We start from the raw sequence: 15,102 nt of genomic DNA on the forward strand, positions 1-15,102 counted from the left end.
AAATGAAGAATGTAACATTTTCATGCAGTTGCTGCTATTAAGTCATTATTGTCTGTACTCATTCAATGGTATTATGAATGCAGAGAACTATAGTGTTTTTCCTCCATCATAGGTGTGTTGTGATGTATAAATAATGAGAAGTGAAATGTTATCGAGCTACTTCCTAAAACATGGGAGCATCTGCATTTATACCTCAATAATTCTGAATGCTTCAATGAATGAAAAATAATTAAGGGATATCTAAAAAGACATAGATTTATTACTTTCAAGGGCACATTCTCACTTAATTCAATGAATTACAAAGTTCTTCAATGCAAAGGTTATACAAAGTTTCAAAACTTAGAAGTGCTTGTAATTAAGAGAACTAATTATGTGAAATATATCATAGAGCACTTATAAAAGTTAAATTTTCTGAAATTTATATATTTCCTTTATAATCTTTAAGTAAACATTTATTTCATTTATAATGTTTAAACAAATTTGGTTTTTTATTTGGATACCTGTTGTTTGTTCAGTCACTAAGTCATGTCTAATTCTTTGTGACCCCATGAACTGTAGCATGGCAGGTTTCCCTGTCCTTCACTATCTCTGAGTTTGCTCAAACTCATGTCCATTGAATCGGTGATGCCATCCAACCATGTTATCCTCTGTTGCCCCTTTCTTCTCTTGCCCTCAATCTTTCCCACCATCGGTCTTTTCCAATGAGTCAGCTATTCGCATTGGTGCCCAAAGTATCAGATCTTCACCTTCAGCATCAGTCACTCCCATGAATATTTAGGATTGATGTCGTTTAGGATTGACTTGTTTGATCTCCTTGCTGTCCAAGGGACTCTCAAGAGTCTTCTCCAATACCACAGTTCAAAAGCACCAATTATTTGGCACTAAGCCCTTTTTATGGTCCAACTCTCACATCCATACATGACTACTGGAAAAACCATAGCTTTGAATAGAAGACTTTTGTCGGCAAAGTGATGTCTCTGCTTTTTAATATGCTGTCTAGGTTTGTCATTGCTTCTCTTCCAAGGAGCAAGGGTCTTTTAATTTTGTGGCTGCAGTCACTGTCTGCAATGGTTTTGGAGACCAAGAAACTGAAATCTGTCACTGTTTCCAATTTCCCCCCATCTATTTGCCATGAAGTGATGGGACCAGATGCCATGATTTTAGTTTTTCTGAATGTTGAGTTTTAAGCCAGCATTTTCAGTCTCCTATTCTACCTTCATGGAGAGGTCTTTAGTTCCTTTTCGTTTTCTGCCATTATTGTGATTTCCTTAGTATGGATACATGCAACACCACACAAAAACAAACTCCAATGTCCATCTTTCACAATTTTGAAGTTCTCCAATGTGAAAATGTCAAACACTACCAATATATTGAGTGGCCACATTTCCAGAATTAAATTTAGGACAAATACTAGAGTTATAAATATTGGAATTTTGAGGACTTTAAAAATAAATTTTAAGGAGAATAGGCTTAGCTATTAATCAAGAGTATTCATCAATCCCCAGAACACATAATGAACACAAAGCAGTTTGGGGTGCTGACCCTCCAAACAGTAGAAAATTTGAGTATAATTCATAATTGGCCCTTTTAATCTGAGGTTTCTCTCTATCAAAGGATTAAACCAGCCATGAATTGTGTAGCTCAGAGATATTTATTATTGAAAAATATCTGCAGTTGAGTGGACCTGTGCCAGTCAAAGCTCGGTTGTTCATGTGTCAAATATATTTTAAGTTTTAGGGCTTTGACTTACACTTTCAAATTTTCAGTCAGCTTAATGCCCTTTCATAAATTCATACTTTTCTATAAATTGGTACTGCTAACTAACCTTCTCCTTTAACTCTGTCATCTGGTAAATTTCTCCTCATTCTTTAAGTACTAGCTTAAATAGCAACAATTTATATATGTTAAAATTAGTTTGTATCTATTGATTGACTACTAAGTGTCAGGTTCAGTTCTAAGGTGCTAAGTGTCAGTTGTTGAGTTCAGTCACTCAGTCCTGTCTGATTCTTTGCCACCCCATGGACTGCAGAATGCCAGACTTCCCTGTATATCACCAACTCCCGGAGCTTGCTCAAAATCATGTCCATTGAGTCAGTGATGCCATCCAACCATCTCATCCTCTGTTGCCCCCTTCTCTTTCTGCCTTCAGTCTTTACCAGCATCAGGGTCTTTTCCAATGAGTCAGTTCTTCATATCAGGTGACCAAAGTATTGGAGTTTCAGCTTCAACATCAGTCCTTCCAATGAATATTCAGGACTGATTTCCTTTAAGATGGACTGGTTGGATCTCCTTGCAGTCCAAAGAACTCTCAAGAGTCTTCCCCAAACCACAGTTCAGAAGCATCAATTCTTTGGTGCTCAGCTTTGTTTATGGTCCAACTCTCACATCCATACATGACTACTGGAAAAACCATAGATTTCACTAGACAGAACTTTGTTGGTAAAGTAATGTCTCTGCTTTTTATTATTATTTTTTTTAATTTTATTTTATTTTTAAACTTTACATAATTGTATTAGTTTTGCCAAATATCAAAATGAATCCATCACAGGTATACATGTGCTCCCCATCCTGAACCCTCCTCCCTTCTCCCTCCCCATACCCTCCCTCTGGGTCGTTCCAGTGCACTAGCCCCAAGCATCCAGTATCGTGCATTGAACCTGGACTGGCATCTCGTTTCATACATGATATTTTACATGTTTCAATGCCATTCTCCAAAATCTTCCCACCCTCTCCCTCTCCCACAGAGTCCATAAGACTGTTCCATACATCAGCGTCACTTTTGCTGTCTCGTACACAGGGTTATTGTTATCATCTTTCTAAATTCCATATATATGCGTTAGTATACTGTATTGGTGTTTTTCCTTCTGGCTTACTTCACTCTGTATAATAGGCTCCAGTTTCATCCACCTCATTAGAACTGATTCAAATGTATTCTTTTTAATGGCTGAGTAATACTCCATTGTGTATATGTACCACAGCTTTCTTATCCATTCATCTGCTGATGGACATCTAGGTTGTTTCTATGTCCTGGCTATTATAAACAGTGCTGCGATGAACATTGGGGTACACGTGTCTCTTTCAAGTCTGGTTTCCTCTGTGTGTATGCCCAGCAGTGGGATTGCTGGATCGTAAGGCAGTTCTATTTCCAGTTTTTTAAGGAATCTCCACACTGTTCTCCATAGTGGCTGTACTAGTTTGCATTCCCACCAACAGTGTAAGAGGGTTCCCTTTCCTCCACACCCTCTCCAACATTTATTATTTGTAGACTTTTGGATAGCAGCCATTCTGACTGGTGTGAAATGGTACCTCATAGTGGTCTTGATTTGCATTTCTTTGATAATGAGTGATGTTGAGCATCTTTTCATGTGTTTGTTAGCCATCTGTATGTCTTCTTTGGAGAAATGTCTATTTAGTTCTTTGGCCATGTCTCTGCTTTTTAATATGCTGTCTAGGTTGATCATAGTTTTTCTTCCAAGGAGCAAGTGTCTTTTAATTTCATGGCTGAAATCACCATCTGCAGAGATTTTGGAGCCCAAGAAAATAGAATCTGTCACTGTTTCCATTATTTCCTCATCTATTTGCCATGAAGTGATGGGACCAGGTGCCATGATCTTTGTTTTTTGAATGCTGAATTTTAAACCAGCTTTTTCACTCTGCTCTTTCACTTTCATCAAGAGGCTCTTTAGTTCCTGTTCACTTTCTGCCATTAGGGTGATGTCATCTGCATATCTGAGGTTATTGATATTTCTCCTTGTGATCTTGATTCCAGCTTGTGCTTCTTCCAGCCCGGCATTTTGCATGATGTACTCTGCCATCTTTTAGGATTTGTAGTAGCTCAGCTGGAATTCCATCACCTCTACTAGCTTTGTTCATAGTGAAACTTCCTAGGGCCCACTTGACTTTGCACTCCAAGATGTCTGGCTCTAGGTGAGTGATCACACCATTGTGGCTATCTGGGTTATTAAGATCTGTTTTGTATAGTTCTTCTGTGTATTGGTACCACCTCTTCTTAATCTCTTCTGCTTCTGTTAGGTCCATACCATTTCTTATAGTCATATAAGTTAAATAAGCAGGGTGACAATATACAACCTTGACATACTCCTTTCCTAATTTGGAACCAGTCCTTTGTTCCATGTCCTGTTCTGACCTGCATACAGATTTCTCAGGAGCCAGGTCAGGTGGTCTAGTATTCTCAATCTCTTTAAGATTTTGACAGTTTATTGTGATCCACATAGTCAAAGGCTTTAGTGTAGTCAATGAAGCAGAAGTAGATGTTTTCCTATAATTCTCTTGCTTCTTCTATGATCCAGTGGATGTTTGCAATTTGATCTGTAGTTCCTCTGCCTTTTCTAAATCCAGCTTGAACATCTGGAAGTTCACGGTTCATGTACTGTTGCAGCCTAGCATGAGAATTTTGAGCATTATTTTGCTATCATATGAGATGACTGCAGTTGTGTTGTAGTTTGGACATTCTCTGGCATTGCCTTTCTTTGAGATTGGAATGAAAACTGACCCTTTCCAGTCCTGTAGCCAGTGCTGAGTTTTCCAAATTTGTTGGCATACTGAGTGCAGCACTTTCACAGCATCATCTTTTAGGATTTGTAATAGCTCAGCTGGAATTCCATCACCTCCACTAGCTTTTTTCATAGTGAAATTTCCTAAGGCCCGCTTGACTTTGCACTCCAAGATGTCTGGCTCTAGGTGAGTGATCACACCATTGTGGCTATCTGAGACATTAAGATCTTTTTTGTGTAGTTCTGTGTATTCTTACCACTTCTTAATCTCTTCTGCTTCTGTTAGGTCCATACCATTTCTGTCCTTTATTGTGCCCACATTTGCATGAAAGTGCTGTCAGGTATCAACACTTTCCAAATGTTTTCTCATTTATTATTCTGTATTACTTCTGCAGTAAGAAAACTCTATCAGTTGTTTCATGCAAGTGCTCTCAAAGTATCTGTGATGAACAACAAGTTTATTTCCAGTCCATCACTGACAAAAACTTTTATAAACTATAACGTACTCAATCGCTATGTCTGACTCTTTGCAATCCCCTGGTCTGTAGCCTGCCAGGCTCCTTTGCCTATGGGATTCTCCAAGCAAGAATACTAGAGTGGGTTACCATTTCCTTCTCCAGGGGGTGTTCCTGACTCAGGGATTGAACCCACATCTCCTACTTGGCAGGCAGATTCTTTACCACTGAGCCACCAGGGCAGCCGTTAAACTATAATAAAAGTAAATAACAACATAAAAAAAGCTATAAACATACACGTTCCAATTTATATATAATTACACTGAACAAATATAAAGTTCTCTATCAGTCTGCTTTACAGGTTTCAGATTCTACCTTTGTGTGCTTTCTCAGCGCTGACTGAGAGCATAGACTTCTTGGACCAGCTCAGAGCATAGGTTCAGCAACATGTTCTCAAGTAGCAGGTCAAGTTTTGATGCCAGGGTTTTGTTCTGAACCCTTAGGCAATAAGACTTCCTTCCGCACTTCAGAAATCTTGACCGAACTGCCAGTTGGTCCCAGAGACACCATTTCTAGGCTTGACTTGTTTCCTATCCCCAGGCTAGCCTTTTTCTGTGTGAAGGACAGTGAGGACATTAGTTAAGCAATTATGAAGGAAACCTACCCACCAGGGTGTGGTCCTATAACTCAAAAGAACAAAGTAGAGCTCTGTCCTGTAGCTGAGTTAGTTATGCGATTTTAGATAAGCCACAAACGAGGCATCAGGTTCTCCTGTTGGGGTGTTCTCTGGAGTGAGCCGTCTGCCAGCTGCTGTCTCTAGCATTCCCCGTGACCTCAGTTACAGATTTCCTGTAAACAGTTGCCTGAAGGAGAACACCCACAACTCAGAGACGAAGCAATAATCTTAAGCACTGGAAAGATTTTAAAAATGAATATTTCTCTCAGAGACAACCAAATCCCCAGAGACCTGGTACTCAATTTACATTTCCAAATACAACAAATGACTTGGACCTGAAACATCTGCATTCGAGTCATTTCCCTGTCTTCAGGATACTGTGAGGGATCTAGTTTCACAATTTCATCACTAAAAAGCCCATTGTGGTGTGTGGATTCCACCCCTCCGTCGCCCAAATAAATGGGTACTCTACCTCAAAGGTAAATACAAGTGCTCAAAATTTAGAAGAAAGAAATGTTTAACGTCATCTACTGTTTGTCTTTTTCTAATCTCACAAACAGTTTTTTTTTTAATCCGTTTTTTTAAGGTTTAAAAAAGTGTTGTTTCAGCTACAGTCATTTTAATACAGAAATTAATACACACAAACTGTTAACTTCAGAATCTAATAACTTGCTATAAATATCCATTGCTTCCTTCCCCTGAAACAGCCAAAACCTAAACTAAACACTGGAATATATTCCTGACACATGGGAATGCGTGGCAGGGGAGTCATTGTTATTTACACAACTGATTATTGTCACAGGAGAAAGAGTAGGTGAGCAGATGCCCCTGTGAGTGAGTCACCTGAGCTGGTCATCCTTTGGGCCCTGAGCACTTCTCCTGGCTGCCGCACCTACCTTACAACTCTGCGTCAGGGCATGCAGAGCCGCCCTTCAATGGAAGACCCGTACATGGTGGCAACCTCCCCAGTCATGACATATTTGTAAACAGTGATGGAAGAGGAAGCTTTATTCTGAAGTCAGCTTCAAGAAGACTTATACTGGCAGCAAATGATCCTGTTGGGGGTCCTTATAACTGTGTGCCTGTGTGTACTCAGTCTTGTCTGACTCATTTTAACTGTATGGACTGTACATCTCAAGGCTCCTCTGTCCGTGAAGTTTTTCAGGTAAGGATACTGGAGTGGGTTGCCATTTCCTCCTCCAGGGATCTTCCTGACCCAGGAATCAAACTCACATCTCCTCTGTCTCCTTCAGGGCAGGCAGAGTCTCTACTTCTGAGCCATCAGGGAAGCCCCCTCTATAAATGGGAATCTCACTTTTAAATGCGATTCTGTAACTGGGTAACATTTAGAAGTGCGGTACCATTTTCACCTAGACAGACAACCAACATAATAGTTTTAACATGTTCTAGAATTTTCTTCAGCTACCCCAAACACAGCATCTTGGCATACTGAAGATTTTAAAATGAAGGAGTTTGAGCAGACAGAAGCAGCAAGGTCATTGTGACCTTCCTCACTACTTCTCCCTGAAGCGAGTCATAAAAACCTCACCAGAGAGAAGCTCTTTAATCCTCAGAGGAAAGGCACGTCCTTGTCTCCAAAAACGGCAGGACTCTGAGACGAATCTGGACAGACAGGCCTTGCTAAAGGTCTCCAGTTTTCTGTACTTACCTTATACTCTTTAACCTATCATATTCCTCCACGACTGCTGTTGATGAAGATAACCAATAAGCAATCAATAATAAGACTAGAAAAGACTTTAATTTGAGCCAACGTGAGGACTAGCCCAGAAGCCCACTTTCCAGGTCACTCTGAGAAACTGCTCCAGAGAAACAGGGTTTTCAGCAGTTTTATATCTTGTCAGACCAAAGAACAACAAACAAGTCACAGTTACATTTCTTTAAGGTTTCAAAAAAAAAAAAAAGGAACAGTCCAGCATGTACACAGTAAGTCATTTGGCCTTGTCACCTGGTAAGAGTCTTATTGTCAAAGGAGTTGCAAGTATCAGTGTCCAAGAAGAGAAACATTTAATCTTTGTTTTTAACTTGAACATTCTTACTTTTGGTTGCATGTATTTTTCCCGAATAATTAAAGCAGATGTACAACGGACATTCGATAGTCCACAAAGAGGCTGTTCTAGTCAGAGTAAAATTCAAGTTAATCCAAGTATAAGTTAGAATGACTCCCCCCGTACCTCAATATGTGAAAATTTCTTTTATCAATTTCCACTCTTTATCAAACCTAGCATAAACATTGGAGAAGGCAATGGCACCCCACTTCAGTACTCTTGCCTGGAAAATCCCATGGACGGAGGAGCCTGGTGGGCTGTAGTCCATGGGGTCACTAAGAGTCGGACACGACTGAGCGACTTCACTTTCACTTTTTTCTTTCATGCATTGGAGAAGGAAATGGCAACCCACTCCAGTGTTCTTGCCTGGAGAATCCCAGGGACGGGGGAGCCTGGTGGGCTGTCATCTCTGGGGTCGCACAGAGTTGGACACGACTGAAGCGACTTAGCAGCAGCAGCAGCATAAACATTCAAGCCTGATTCTGTGGGTCATTTCCTATGAAGTCTTCAGTGTCACATAAAACATATCATTTCTGTGCTTTTCTCCTGTTAATCTGTCTTTGTCAGTTTAATTTTCAGACACAGCCAGAGACTCTAGAGGTTCAAGGAAATTTTTTTCCTCCCCTACACCTGATTATGGCCAAGATGTTAGTCTCAACTTATCCTTTTCTTTTCTTTTCAAACTAATATCTTGTGAGACTTAATAATGCTCTTTATCCACTATCATGTTATCTCTCAGTGACCTAGGATGAATTTTCCAAATTGAGCAATGTCCATTTTTTTCCCAGTTTTCTCATATGTTTTGTGTCTTTTCCCATTCCAGTAATTAATCAATATTTTCCAAAATCCAGTGGAAAATAGAGGGGGCGGGGGCGGGGAGAAACTGATGAAGTCAATTCTGTTTCTTATTAGCAATTCTCATAAAGAACAATGGAAAACAATAGCTAAAATGAGATTTTTCTCTGCATCGCCTTCAGGACATTAGCATGGAGAATCAAGAGCTATCTCAGCACTGATAAGTGAACCGGTAGTTTAAAATTGTCCTGAGGCAGTTTTCAATGTTCTGGTTTATTGCTTTGCAAGTAATTCTCTTCTCTATAGATACAGTTAGTATTTATCTCACATTTACCCCTCTTCTGGGAGAGTAGATCTTCATACGTGGGTAGCAAAGACTTAGTATTTCTTTTAAGCTTTAATCAAGACCTCAAAAGCTTGTCATCTACATATTATATTCAGTTCAGTTCAGTTGCTCAGTCGTGTCCAGCTCTTTGCGACCCCATGAATCGCAGCACACCAGGCCTCCCTGTCCATCACCAACTCCTGGAGTTCACCCAAACCCATGTCCATTGAGTTGGTGATGCCATCCAGCCATCTCTTCCTCTGTCGTCCCCTTCTCCTCCTGCCCCCAATCCCTTCCAGCATCAGAGTCTTTTCCAATGAGTCAACTCTTCGCATGAGGTGGCCAAAGTATTGGAGTTTCAGCTTTAGCATCATTCCTTCCAAAGAAATCCCAGGGCTGATCTCCTTTAGAATGGACTGATTGGATCTCCTTGCAGTCCAAGGGACTCTCAAGAGTCTTCTCCAACACCACAGTTCAAAAGCATCAAATCTTCGGTGCTCAGCTTTCTTCACAGTCCAACTCTCACATCCATACATGACCACTGGAAAAACCATAGCCTTGACTAGATGGACCTTTGTTGGCAAAGTAATACCTCTGCTTTTCAATATGCTATCTAGATTGGTCATAACTTTCCTTCCAAGGAGCAAGCGTCTTTTAATTTCATGCTTGCAATCACCATCTGCAGTGATTTTGAAGCCCAAAAAAATAAAGTCTGTCACTGTTTCCACTGTTTCCCCATTTATTTCCCATGAAGTGATGGGACCAGATGCCATGGTCTTCATTTTCTGAATGTTGAGCTTTAAGCCAACTTTTTCACTCTCCTCTTTCTCTTTCATCAAGAGGCTTCTTAGTTCCTCTTTACTTTCTGCCATAAGGGTGGTGTTATCTGCATATCTGAGGTGATTGATATTTCTCCCAGCAATCTTGATTCCAGCTTGTGCTTCTTCCAGCCCAGTGTTTCTCTTGATGTACTCTGCATATAAGTTAAATAAGCAGGGTGACAATATACAGCCTTGACATACTCCTTTTCCTATTTGGAACCAGTCCTTTCTTCCATGTCCACTTCTACTTGTTGCTTCCTGACGTGCTCAGATCTCTATGAACTTCCTTCTTAGAATTCCTTTTGTAGCATCTCATAGATTTTTGAATTGTGTGTTTTAATTTTCATTTGTCTCCAGGTATTTCTTGAATCCTTAAGTGATCCATTGGTTGTTTAGTAGCATATTGTTTAGCCTCCATGGGTTGAGTTTTTGCTTTTTTTTTTTTTTCTTCTTGTAGTTGCATTCTAGTCTCATAGCACTGTGATAAGAAAAGATGCTTGATAGAATTCCAATTTCTTAAACATTTACTGAGACTTGTTTTGTGGCCTAGCATGTGAACTATCCTGGAGAATGTTTCATATACACTTTCTGAAAGGAATGTGTATTCTGCCGCTTTTAAATGGAATGTTACATATATGTATGTGTGTGTGTGTGTATTTATATATTTACATATGCACACATAGATAATATATGTATGTGAATTTCCTCTAAAATGTCACTTAAGCCCAGTGTTTCCTTACTGATTTTCTGTCATTCTGCCTGGATGATTTATCCATTGATATAGATGGCTGCTAAAGTTCCTTACTCTTACTGTGTTATTACTTTTGATCTCAATGTATTAGTTTTATTCTCTTTTCTATCACAAATTACAGAGTGACAGTTTTAACTGTGGTAATAATTTTGATAATAAATTAGATATAATTTTAATGGAGTGTTTATTATGTGCCAAATTTTATGATAAGCAACATGTATGTAACCACTTTTAATTCTCAAACAGCTATGTGATAGGCCTTCAGTTCAGTTTAGTTCAGTTCAGTCGCTCAGTTGTGTCCGACTCTTTGCGATACCATGAACTGCAGCACACCAGGCCTCCCTGTCTATCACCAACTCCTGGAGTTCAACCAAACTCATGTGCAGTCTTGATTCCAGCTTGTGCTTCTTCCAGCCCAGCGTTTCTCATGATGTGCTCTGCATATAAGTTAAATAAGCAGGATGACAATATACAGCCTTGACGTACTCCTTTTCCTATTTGGAACCAGTCTGTTGTTCCATATCCAGTTCTATCTGTTGCTTCCTGACCTGCATATAGGTTTCTTAAGAGGCAGGTCAGGTGGTCTGGTACTCCCATCTCTTTCAGAATTTTCCACAGTTGATTGTGATCCACACAGTCAAAGGCTTTGGCATAGTCAATAAAGCTGAAATAGATGTTTTTCTGGAACTCTCTTGCTTTTTCTATGATCCAGTGAATGTTGGCAATTTGATCTCTGGTTCCTCTGCCTTTTTGTAAACCAACTTGAACATCTAGAAGTTCATGGTTCATGTATTGCTGAAGCCTGACTTACAGAATTTTGAGCGTTACTTTACTACCATATGAGATGAGTGCAATTGTACAGTAGTTTGAGCATTCTTTGGCATTGCCTTTCTTTGGGATTGGAATGAAAACTGACCTTTTCCAGTCCTGTGGCCACTGCTGAGTTTTCCAAATTTGCTGGCATATTGAGTGCAGCACTTTCACAGCATCATCATTCAGAATTTGAAATAGTTCAACTGGAATTCCATCACCTCCACTAGCTTTGTTCGTAGTGATGCTTTCTAAGGCTCACTTGACTTCACATTCCAGGATGTCTGGCTCGAGGTGAATGATCACACCATCGTGATTATCTTGGTCATGAAGATCTTTTTTGTACAGTTCTTCTGTGTATTTTTGCCATCTCTTCTTAATATCTTCTGCTTCTGTTAGGTCCATACCATTTCTGTCCTTTATTGAGCCCATCTTTGCATGAAATGTTCCCCTGGTGTCTATAAGAGGCCTTAGAAACTGGAAAGCGACAGGTTTCCACTGATAATTGATAGTCAAACAATAGCTTCAGTAATTATTGTTGAAGTCTCAAACCTAACCCAATGGGACATGAGTTTTTAAATACAGGTAATTCCAGGTTTTTAGCTATTGTTACATTATGCATGAAGTGAAGACCTCTGGCTATTCACCAAATCTAGTCTCTCTTCTTTGTGGACTCAATGCAGCTAGACTACATTTCTCAGTATTCTTGTTGTAATGTGTTGCTAAGTGATTAAGTTTGAATACATGGTAAGGGATATGTGCCCTTTCTAGACCCTATTCACAGACCTCCCTGCTGTGTGGGCTGCTCTTTCTTCTTCCACTGGCTGGATAGATACAGTGACAAGACATATAGGAAGGTGGGCCAGAGAAAGAAAGATCCCAGAGGAGACTCACCCTGGCTACTTGAGCAGCTGTGCTGGACTGTAACATGAGATTTCAAAATCGATTTGGTACTATAGGCTACTCTACACCAACTAATTGTACACATTTAGATTTTACTTTGTATTTTAAAATTAATTTTTATAAACATATGCATTTTTTCTTGTCATTGGCAATATATATAACATATTTAGTTAGTTAATTAAAATAAATAGGATCATGTCTGGCTGACTGACTGATTTAGAGCAGTTGTATTCCACAAGCAGGGAAAAAATCTTTTTAACAGACTTCTCTGTGATTCAGCCAGGTAGGCTTTTAAAGACATTTTCTGCTCCAGAAATGAAGACATGCCTTTATGAAGCAGCCTATCATTTCTTAAGCCTCAAGTCTGACCCTTAAAATATTTGTTTTGGGGTAGGAGTTCAGTCATATTTTAAATTTCGTCTCAAGAGCAGTATTATCAGCCCCCATTTCACAAATGAGGACACTGTATTCATTTTCTGTTTGTGCTGTTAAAAAAAAAAAAAAAAGGCCACATACTTAGCGGCATAAAACAGCAGAAATTTATGATTTTGCAGTTCTGTAAGTCATACCTCTGACATGGGTTTCACTGGGCTAATTCAAGGTGTCTACAGGCTGGCATTCCTTTCTAAAGCCTCCAAGAGAGAATCCAGTTCCTTTCCTTTTCCAGCTTCTAGAGGCTGCCCACATTCCTTGTCTCATCAATCTCTTCCTCCATTTTCAAAGCCAGTAACAGTAGCTTTGAAGTCCTTATACAGAGTCATTCTAATTTCCTTTCCTGCCTCCCTTGTCCACTTTTAAGAAACCTTATGATTCCAGTGGGCCTACATTGATAATCCAGGATAATCTTCCTATTTTAAGGCCAACTGATTAGCAAAATTATTTCCACCTGCAAATTTAATTCTCCTTTGCCTCATAACCTAACATATTCACAGGTTCCAAGGATTCAGACTTGGATATCTTTGGTGGGGGAAGGGGGTGTTGGCAAGCATTACTCTGCCTATCAAAGAAATTGAGGTTTATGAATGACGAGTTAGCACTATCAAGGTTTAGATTAATTTTACAACTGTAGTCATATCTTTGCTACCTATCTTTTAGCTCTTCATTGCTAATTAAATTCATTCTTGTATCTCTTTTCACTAAGATAAATCCCTTGGTTTTGGTTTTAAAAGAGTTTGAATTTTTACTGTAGTCTTCCTATGTGGCTAACCTGTCTTTGTGACCCAAATTTGATACTATCAACCACATTTCTCTAGGCATCTCTTTTTGTGGTTTAGTGGCTAAGTTGTGTCTGTCTCTTGCAACCCCATGGACTGTGTAGCCTGCCAGGCTCCTCTGTCCGTGGGATTCTTGTAGTAAATTGAAACTTTCCATTCCTAATAGGGATGCTTTTCACCTCATATAAATAGAAAATATGTGCCTAAATCCATATTCAGCCCCAGATCCACTCTTTCTTTTGTCTGTCATGCATTATTTGCAGAAGAGGCTGCCCCCCATGGACTACAAATCCCAGGCTTGCTTACATCTGGCTTCTAGATGGTTCAATGAATGGGAGACAAGGGCAGAAAGAGAGAGCATATTTTTCCCCTGTACCATCCCAAATTTGCCACTAAATTTACATAGGGCTGATTCCACCTGCCTCTCAACTATAACTTGAGGAGGTCCATATTTCCTCCTCTTTTCCCTTTGGTACAAAGGGCAATAATGTTCTCCTGCTCATACTGGTCTCTGGAGCATCACCATCCCTTGTTTGTTTCCTTCATTTACCCATATGTACTTCAATGAAGTTTTTCAACAAATTTCTTCCTTTGAAATGAGTCCTGTGTTCTGCTGCAACTCTGACACAATATCCCCAGGCAAATTTTTTAAAGTGAATTTTTGTCTTTTGTTAATGGTAAAACAAATAGATCTTCAGCTCAATGGAGCTGAAGTTCTGCTTTGATGATATATAAAAGTGGCCGTGAAGAAAGGAAAGGAGATAGCCAGCAGGGCTTTCTGCACTCTCCCTCTTTATGCATTTTGACTCTCACCCTAATAGTGTATAGTTTCCTTATAGAGATCAGAACTACCCATTCATTCATTATTCAGTATTTATTTGGAATAAAATTGTGGTGTGAAACAGATAAACTAGGTCTTATGGCTAACAGGGGAAGATGGAGGGAGACAGTCCTCAAATAATGACACATATATTAATATAAAATTACAGACTGTGCTGCTGCTGCTGCTAAGTCACTTCAGTCGTGTCCGACTCTGTGCGACCCCATAGACGGCAGCCCACCAGGCTCCCCCATCCCTGGGATTTTCCAGGCAAAAACACCAGAGTGGGTTGCCATTTCCTTCTCCAGTGCATGAAAGTGAAAAGTGAAAGTGAAGTTGCTCAGTCATGTCCAACTCTAGCGACCCCATGGACTGCAGCCCACCAGGCTCCTCTGTCCATGGGATTTCCCAGGCAAGAGTACTAGAGTGGGGTGCCATTGCCTTCTCTGACAGACTGTGCTACTTGATATAAAAGAAAAATAGACGACACTGGATTTGGAAGTAGGGGTGCTACTGACCTTGGAAGGAGGCCAATGGAAGCTTCCACGTGGAGTGATGTGTAAGCTAAGGTTTGAAGGAGGGGCGCAGTAACTCAGAGCAGAATTGGGAAAAAGTAAAGCATGCAGGATGCTTGTATGATAGTCTCAAGCAAAGAAGAAGAGAACAAAGACCTTGAGGAGACACAGAACTTAACAGTTTTGAGAGATCTTTTAATAGTAACCAATGAAAGTGGATTGTGGAGAGCAAAAAGAGTAGTAAAAGATTACATGAGGAACAAGCTAGGGGTCACACTGGCTAGGATTTTGCATCCATGTTAAACATTTTGGACACCATCTCAAGAGCTATTAGAGGCTATTGAATGGTTTTATACAGATCATGATGACAAGATTTATGTTTCTGAATAACTCTGGCTGCCACAGAAAAAATGGCTTGTAAGAAGGCAACAGGTATG

This window comes from Bos taurus, chromosome 5 (assembly GCF_002263795.3).
Source record: "Bos taurus isolate L1 Dominette 01449 registration number 42190680 breed Hereford chromosome 5, ARS-UCD2.0, whole genome shotgun sequence".
Classification (NCBI taxonomy): Eukaryota; Metazoa; Chordata; class Mammalia; order Artiodactyla; family Bovidae; genus Bos; species Bos taurus.